Source organism: Mustela lutreola, chromosome X (assembly GCF_030435805.1).
Source record: "Mustela lutreola isolate mMusLut2 chromosome X, mMusLut2.pri, whole genome shotgun sequence".
In the NCBI taxonomy this organism is placed as follows: domain Eukaryota; kingdom Metazoa; phylum Chordata; class Mammalia; order Carnivora; family Mustelidae; genus Mustela; species Mustela lutreola.
Window position 1 is genome coordinate 105,382,435 of NC_081308.1, and position 8,036 is coordinate 105,390,470.

The following is an 8,036-nucleotide window of genomic DNA, read 5'->3' on the forward strand; positions in this document are numbered from 1 at the left end:
GAACAAGAACAAATATTCCTTAAATTTGTGTGGAGTCAGAAAGAGCCAAAGCAATCTTGAAAAGGAAAAGTAAAGTTGTAGGCATCATAATTCCAGACTTTAAGTTATATTACAAAGCTATAGTAGTCAAAAGAGCATGGTACTGGTACAAAAATAGACAAATAGAACAATGGAACAGAATAGAAAACCCATAAATTAACACACAATTATATGGTCAATTAAACTTTGACAAAGCAGGAAAGAATATGCAATGGGAAAAGAGTCTTTTCAACAAATGGTATTGAGAAAACTGGGCAGCAACATGCAAAAGAAAGAAATGGGACCACTTTCTTACACCACACACAAAAGCAAACTCAAAATGGATTTAAGACCTAAATATAAGACGTAAAACTATAAAAATCCTATTTTTAGAGGCAGACAGAAGAGAAGACAGGCAATAATTTCTCTGACATTGGCCATAGCAACATCTTTCTAGATATGTCTCCTAAGGCAAGGGAAACAAAACCAAAAATAAACTATTGGGACTACATCACAATAAAAAACTTAAGCACAGAGAAGGAAACAATCAATGAAACTAATAAGCAACCTAAGGAATGGAAGAGATATTTGCAAATGAGAAATCTGATAAAGGGTTAGTATACAAACTATATAAAGAACTTATAAAACTTGCCACCCAAATAACAAGTAATCCAGTTAAAAATGGGCAGAAGACATGAACAGACATTTCTCCAAAGAAGATATCCAGATGGCCAATAGACACATGAAAAGATGTTCATCATACTTACCACCAGGGAAATGCAAGTCAAAACTACAATAAGATATCACCTCACACCTGTCAGAACAAAACATAAGAAAACATAAAACATAAAATCAAAAACATAAGAAACAAGTGTCAGCCTAGATGTGGAGAAAAAACAACACTTTGGCACTGTTGGGAGGCTTGCAAACTGGTGCAGCCATTCTGGAAAACAGTATGGAGGTTCCTCAAAAAGTTGAAAAAGAAAAAAAAAAAAAACCTACCCTAGATCCAACAATCACACTACTGATTTATCCAAAGAATACAGAAACATTAATTCAAAGGGATACATGAACCCCATGTTTATAGCAACAATATTTAACCAAAATACGAAAGCAGCCCATATTTCTATCAACTGGTGAATGGACAAAGAAGTGATATATATATGTATGTGTGTGTGTGTGTGTGTGTGTTTCTCTCTCTATATATATAGACACACACATATATATATACATACATACATACATACATACATACATACATAATGGAATATTATTCAGCCATAAAAAATAATGATATCTTGCCATTTGTAATGACATGGAAGGAGCTAGAGAGTACAATGCTAGGTGAAATAAGTCAGACAAATACTGTACGATTTCACTCTAATGTGAAGTTTAAGAAACAAAAAATGAGCAAAGTGAAAAAGAGAGAGAGAGGCAAACAAAGAAACAGACTCTTAACTGTAGAGAATAAACTCTTGGTTACCAGTGGGGAGGGGAAGGGAGTGGGGAGTTGGGTTAAATAGGTGACAGCGTTTAAGGAGTGCACTTGTGATGAGCACTGGATGATTCATGGAATTGTTGAATCACTAGACTGTATACTGAAACTAATATAACACTGTATGTTAACTGACTGAAATTAAATAACAAGTTATAAATTAGTAAACAGCATTATAAGGTAAAAAAGGATTGTTATATAGAAATAAAATGAACAATCACTAGAAGATATAATAATCGTTAAATTTCATGAACCTAAAAACATAGTCTCAAATAAATATTAAGAAAAAGTTGACAGAATTAGAAAGAAAAATTGACAAATCTATAATTATAATGGGAAATTTTAATAACCTTCTATCAATAAGTGGTAGATCAAGGAGACAAAAATAGTAAGGCTACAAAAAATTGAACTACACAATTAACAAGAATTTGGTTTATATAAAAATACCTCACACAAAGCAATCAGAAAATATAGTCTTTCCAAGTTTATTGGGTAATATATAAACTGTGAACATAACTAGATTGAACCTCATCTCTATAAATACCAAAAGACAAAACAAAACAAAACAAAACAAAACCCAAACAAAAAAGCAGATATCACACAGAACAGTTTGTATGACCACAATGTCATACCCATAGAAAGCATTAAAAAAATTTTAAAAATGAGAGGGCCTACTCACATCTATGCTTTGAATACATACATGATTTGAATACATATATACATATAGAGATTCATGAGCTCATATATATATATATATATATATATATATATATATATATAATATGTAGTTCAAAGAAAAAAATATAATGGAAATTTGAAAAAAATTAAAATTGAAAAACAATGAAAGCACTGTGAATCATAACTCAGGCGATGCAGGTACAGCAGTACATAACTAATAAATTTATAGCCTGATAAGTAGGTCTTTGAATATATTAAGTATTTTGAAATTTCAAGAGGTTAGAAAATGAAAAGTAAACCTAAGGAAATTAGAAAAACTAAAATCAGAATATAGAGGAAATTAATGAGATAGAAAATAATACAGAGCATCAACAAATCAAAGCCTGGTTTTTTGGAAAGACAGTAAAATATGGAAACCACATAGTGAATATGTTTATAAAAAAAGAAAAAAAAACATGTTAAAAATATAAGAAAAGAAATGCAGGGATATAATTAGAGATACAGTGGAGACTAAAAATTCATATGGAAATATCATGACCAACTTTATGCCAACAAATTTGAAAACATACAAAATGAATTTTCTAAGAAATAAATAGTAAAACTGACTTAAATAACAGAAAAAACTTGAATATATCTATATAACCAATAAAGAAACTGAATAAACATTTTAGAATCTACATACAAAATCAGCAGGCCAATTTCACAAATTCTACCCAAATTTCACAGAACAAGTATTTTCTTTCTTATGCTCCTGAAGAATAGATGAGTTCTATCATATACAAAATTGTTCTAGATCCATCCATGTTGGAGCGTATCATGCTTAGCGAAATAAGTCAAGCAGAGAAAGACAACTATCATATGATCTCCCTGATATGAGGAAGTGGTGATGCAACATGGAGGCTTAAGTGGGTAGAAGAATAAATGAAACAAGATGGGATTGGGAGGGAGACAAACCATAAGTGACTCTTAATCTCACAAAACAAACTGAGGGTTGCCGGGGGGAGGGGGTTGGGGAGAAGGGGGTGGGATTATGGACATTGGGGAGGGTATGTGATTTGGTGAGTGCTGTGAAGTGTGTAAACCTGGTGATTCACAGACCTGGGGATAAAAATATATGTATATAAAAAATATATGTTCATAAAAAATAAAAAATAATAAAAAAAAAAAAAAAATTAAAAACAAAAAAAAAAAAAAAAAAAAAAAAAAAAAATTGTTCTAGAGCAGTGGTTCTCAAACCTGGCTTCACATAACAGTCATCTGTGGAGCATTTTAAAATATTGATGCCTGGATCCCCCTCTAGAGGTTTTGACTTATTTGGTGTGAGCCAAAAAACCTGAATTTTTTTTTCTTTTCTTTTCTTTTAAATAACATATAACGTATTATTTGTTTCAGGGGTACAAATTATTTGATTTGTGAATCATCAGTCTTACACAATACACTGCACTCACCATAGCACATACCCTCCCCAAAGTCCATCACGCAAGCCACCCCATTCCCCTAACTTCTCCCCTCCAGTGACCCTCAGTTTGTTTCCTGAGATTAAGAGTCTCTTATGGTTAGTCTCCCTCTCTGGTTTCATCTTGTTCCATTTTTCCTTCCCTTCTCCTATGATCCTCTGTTTTGTTTCTCAAATTCTTCATATCAGTGAGATCATATGATAATTGTATTTCTCTGATTGGCTTATTTTGCTTAAGATAATACCCTTTAGTTCCATCCACATATTGCAAATGTCAAGAGTTCAGTGTTTTTTGATGGCTGCATAATATTACACACACACACATATTATATCTTCTTTATCTATTCATCTGTTGATGGACATCTAGGTTCTTTCCATAGTTTGGCTATTGTGGACATTGCTGCTATAAGCATTCGGATGCACATGCCCATTTGGATCACTACATTTGTATCTTTTTTTTTTTTAAAGATTTTATTTATTTACTTGAGAGAGAGACAGTGAGAGAGAGCATGAACGAGGAGAAGGTCAGAGAGAGAAGCAGACTCCCCATGGAGCTGGGAGTCCGATGCGGGACTCGACCCCGGGACTCCAGGATCATGACCTGAGCCGAAGGCAGTCGTCCAACCAACTGAGCCACCCAGCCGTCCCTACATTTGTATCTTTAGGGTAAATACCCAGTAGCACAATTGCTGGGTAATAGGGCAGCTCTATTTTCAACTTTTTGAGGAACCTCCATACCATTTTCCAGAGTGGCTGCACCAGCTTGCATTCCCACCAACAGTGTAGGAGGGTTCCCCTTTCTCTGCAACCTCGCCAGCATCTGTCATTTCCTGACTTGTTAATTCTAACCATTCTGACTGGTGTGAGGTGGTATCTCACTGTGGTTTTGATTTGTATTTCCCTGATGCCAAGTGATGTGGAGCATTTTTTCATGTGTCTGTTGGCCATCTGGGTGTCTTCTTTGCCAGAAATATTTGTCCATGTTTTATGCCCATTTCTTAATTGGAGTATTTTTTCTTTGGGTGTTGAGTTTGAGAAGTTCCTATAGATTTTGGAAAGTAACCCTTTATCTGATATGTCATTTGCAAATATCTTCAAATGTGCACTGAAATAGTCACTGAACCAATGAATAAAATAATAAATAGGTAAAGCCAGCCAAGTCATTTTTTGAGGCAAATACAAACTTAATACACAATCCCAACTTGGATAACAAGAAAAAAAAAAATCACAGGTCCATCTCATTTATATATAGATGTAAAAATTGTAAAGAAAATAATATAAAACCAAGTCAAATATGCATTTAAAAAAACACAAGATGGTTCCCTGGGTGGTTCAGTGGGTTAAGCATTTGACTCTTGATTTCGGCTCAGGTTATGACCTCAGGGTCATGAGGTTGAGGAGTCCCACAATGAGCTCTGAGCTCAGTGGGAAGTGTGCTTGAGATTCTCTCTCTCCCTCTTCCCTTACTCTTCCACACCCACGTGCACTCACTCTCTAATATCAATTAAATATATTTTTAAAAGATTTTATTTATTTATTTGGCAGAGAGAGACACAGCAAGAGAGGGAACACAAGCAGGGGGAGTGAGAGAGGGAGAAGCAGGCTTCCCCCCAAACAGGGAGCTGGATGCGGGACTCGATCCCAGGACCCTGGGATCATGACCTGACATGAAGGCAGACACTTAACAACTGAGCCACCCAGATAACCCTAAAATAAATTAAATCTTAAAAAAAAACACGAGGACTTTGTGTGGCTTAACCTAAGAGTACAAAGATCTTTTAAACTGATAAGAACAGATGCTACAGAGGATCACAGGGGAAGAAAAGAAAAAAAATGAAACAAGATGATACCAGAGAGACTCTTAATCTCAGGGAAAAAATAGGGTTGCTGGACTGGAGGAGAGTGGGAGGAATGGGGTCACTGGGTGATGGACATTGGGGAGGGTATGTGTTGTGGGGAGTGCTGAGTATTGTGTAACAGATTAAGGGGGAAAATATTATCATAATGTGGATACAGCATTTTTTTTTGGAGAAAATTAACATATAATGTATTATTTGTTTCAGGAGTAGAGGTTCACAGACCTCTACTCCTGAAACAAATAATACATTATATGTTAATTTAAAAGTAAAAAAAAAAGATGCTACACTTGATCTTAGCCAAAAGGCCAAGAAATGATGCAAAGATCTTTTAACATTAAAATATTATTAAAAATCATAATTTTAACAGATTAAGGGGGAAAATATTATCATAATATGGATACAGCATTTTTTTTTTTTTTGGAGAAAATCTGAAGTCCACTCAAGAGTGAAATAACTTTTAGCAAACTACAAATATATGGGATCTTCCTTAACCTGGTAGAGCTATCAACTCCCAAATAAACAGCAGACATGTTACTTACTGGGAAATTTTTCAATATGCAGTATTTCTTTTAAAGTTTAGAAAGTCATTTCCTGACTTGTTGATTTTAGCCATTCTGACTGGTGTGAGGTGGTATCTCATTGTGGTTTTGATTTGTATTTCCCTGATGCCGAGTGATATGGAGCACTTTTTCATGTGTCTGTTGGCCATCTGGATGTCTTCTTTGCAGAAATGTCTGTTCATGTCCTCTGCCCATTTCTTGATTGGATTATTTGTTCTTTGGGTGTTCAGTTTGCTAAGTTCTTTATAGATTTTGGACAGATGCTCGCAAGGATGCAGAGAAAGGGAAACCCTCCTACACTGTTAGTGGGAATGCAAGCTGGTGCAACCACTCTGGAAAACAGCATGGAGGTTCCTCAAAATGTTGAAAATAGAACTACCCTATGACCCAGCAATTGCACTACTGGGTATTTACCCTAAAGATACAAACATAGTGATCCGAAGGGGCACGTGCACCCTAATGTTTATAGCAGCAATTCCACAATAGCCAAACTATGGAAAAAACCTAGATGTCCATCAACAGATGAATGGATAAAGAAGATGTGATATATATACACAATGGAATACTATGCAGCCATAAAAAGAAATGAAATCTTGTCATTTGCAATGACGTGGATGGAACTAGAGGGTATCATGCTTAGCAAAATAAGTCAAGCGGAGAAAGACAACTATCATATGATCTCCCTGATATGAGGAAGTGGAGATACAACATGGGGGCTTAAGGGGGTAGGAGAAGAATCAATGAAACAAGATGGGATTGGGAGGGAGACAAACCATAAGTGACTCTTAATCTCACAAAACAAACTGAGGGTTGCTGGGGGGAGGGGGGTTGGGAGAAGGGGGGTGGGGTTATGGACATTGGGGAGGGTATGTGCTTTGGTGAGTGCTGTGAAGTGTGTAAACCTGGCGATTCACAGACCTGTACCCCTGGGAATAAAAATATATGTTTATAAAAAATAAAAAATAAAAAAAAATGAAGTTGAGATAGTGAGAAGAATGACATATTGTTGGGCCGCCTGGGTGGCTCAGTGGATTAGGCCTCTGCCTTTGGCTCAGGTCATGATCTCAGGGTCTGGGATTGAGTCCCGCATCGGGCTCTCTGCTCAGCAGGGAGCCTGCTTTCTCCTCTCTCTCTCTCTGCTTGCCTGTCTGCCTACTTGTGATTTCTCTCTGTCAAAAAAATAAATAAATAAATAAAATCTTTAAAAAAAAAAAAAGAATGACACATTGTTGCTTTTATTAAGCATATACTAGAGATCCTAGCTGGTGCAAAGAGACAAGGAAAATAAAGTATACAATTGAATATGAAGAACCACAACTGTGATCACTCACGGCTGACAATGCTCTAAGAGATGACCAATATATCAACCATGCTTGTTGATAGGGAGAAAATATTTTAAAGGTCACAGTTGTTTCCAAGTTAATTAACAGATTCAAGAGAATTCCAATTTAAGTTCTAAAAGGGAAAAAAGTCAAGCAGAGAAACTCAATTATCATATGGTTTCACTTACTTGTGGAACATAAGGAATAACATGGAGGAAATTAGAAGGAAAGGAAAAGTGAATTGGGGGAATCGGAGGGGGAGATGAACCATGAGAGACGTGGACTCTGAGAAACAAACTGAGGGTTTTGGAGGGGAGGGGAGTGGGGATGGGTGAGTCTGGTGGTGGGTATTAAGGAGGGCATGTATTTGCATGGGGCACTGGGTGTGGTGCTTAAACAATGTATCTTGGAACACTGAAAAACTAAAATTAAAAAAAAAAAAGAAAAGAAAAAGGCAAAAAATAAATGATAGGGGATTTCACAGAAATGGACAGACTGACTCTGAAATTCATTGGAGACATCAAAGACCTAAAAAGAATCAAGAAACTGTCAAAGAATGATAAAAGAAAAAGGAAGAATTTTCCCTACCAGATATCAAGATTCATCATTATAATAATATAAGCCGTAAAGGCAATAGTTGATAAATAT

At 35.6% G+C, this 8,036-nt stretch overlaps 1 pseudogene; it reads right to left on the minus strand.

Moving 5' to 3' along the window:
* Nucleotides 1-5,699: 5,699 nt before the first annotated feature.
* LOC131822421 (U2 spliceosomal RNA) lies at nucleotides 5,700-5,823 on the minus strand (annotated as a pseudogene).
* Between the last annotated feature and the right edge of the window lie 2,213 nt (nucleotides 5,824-8,036).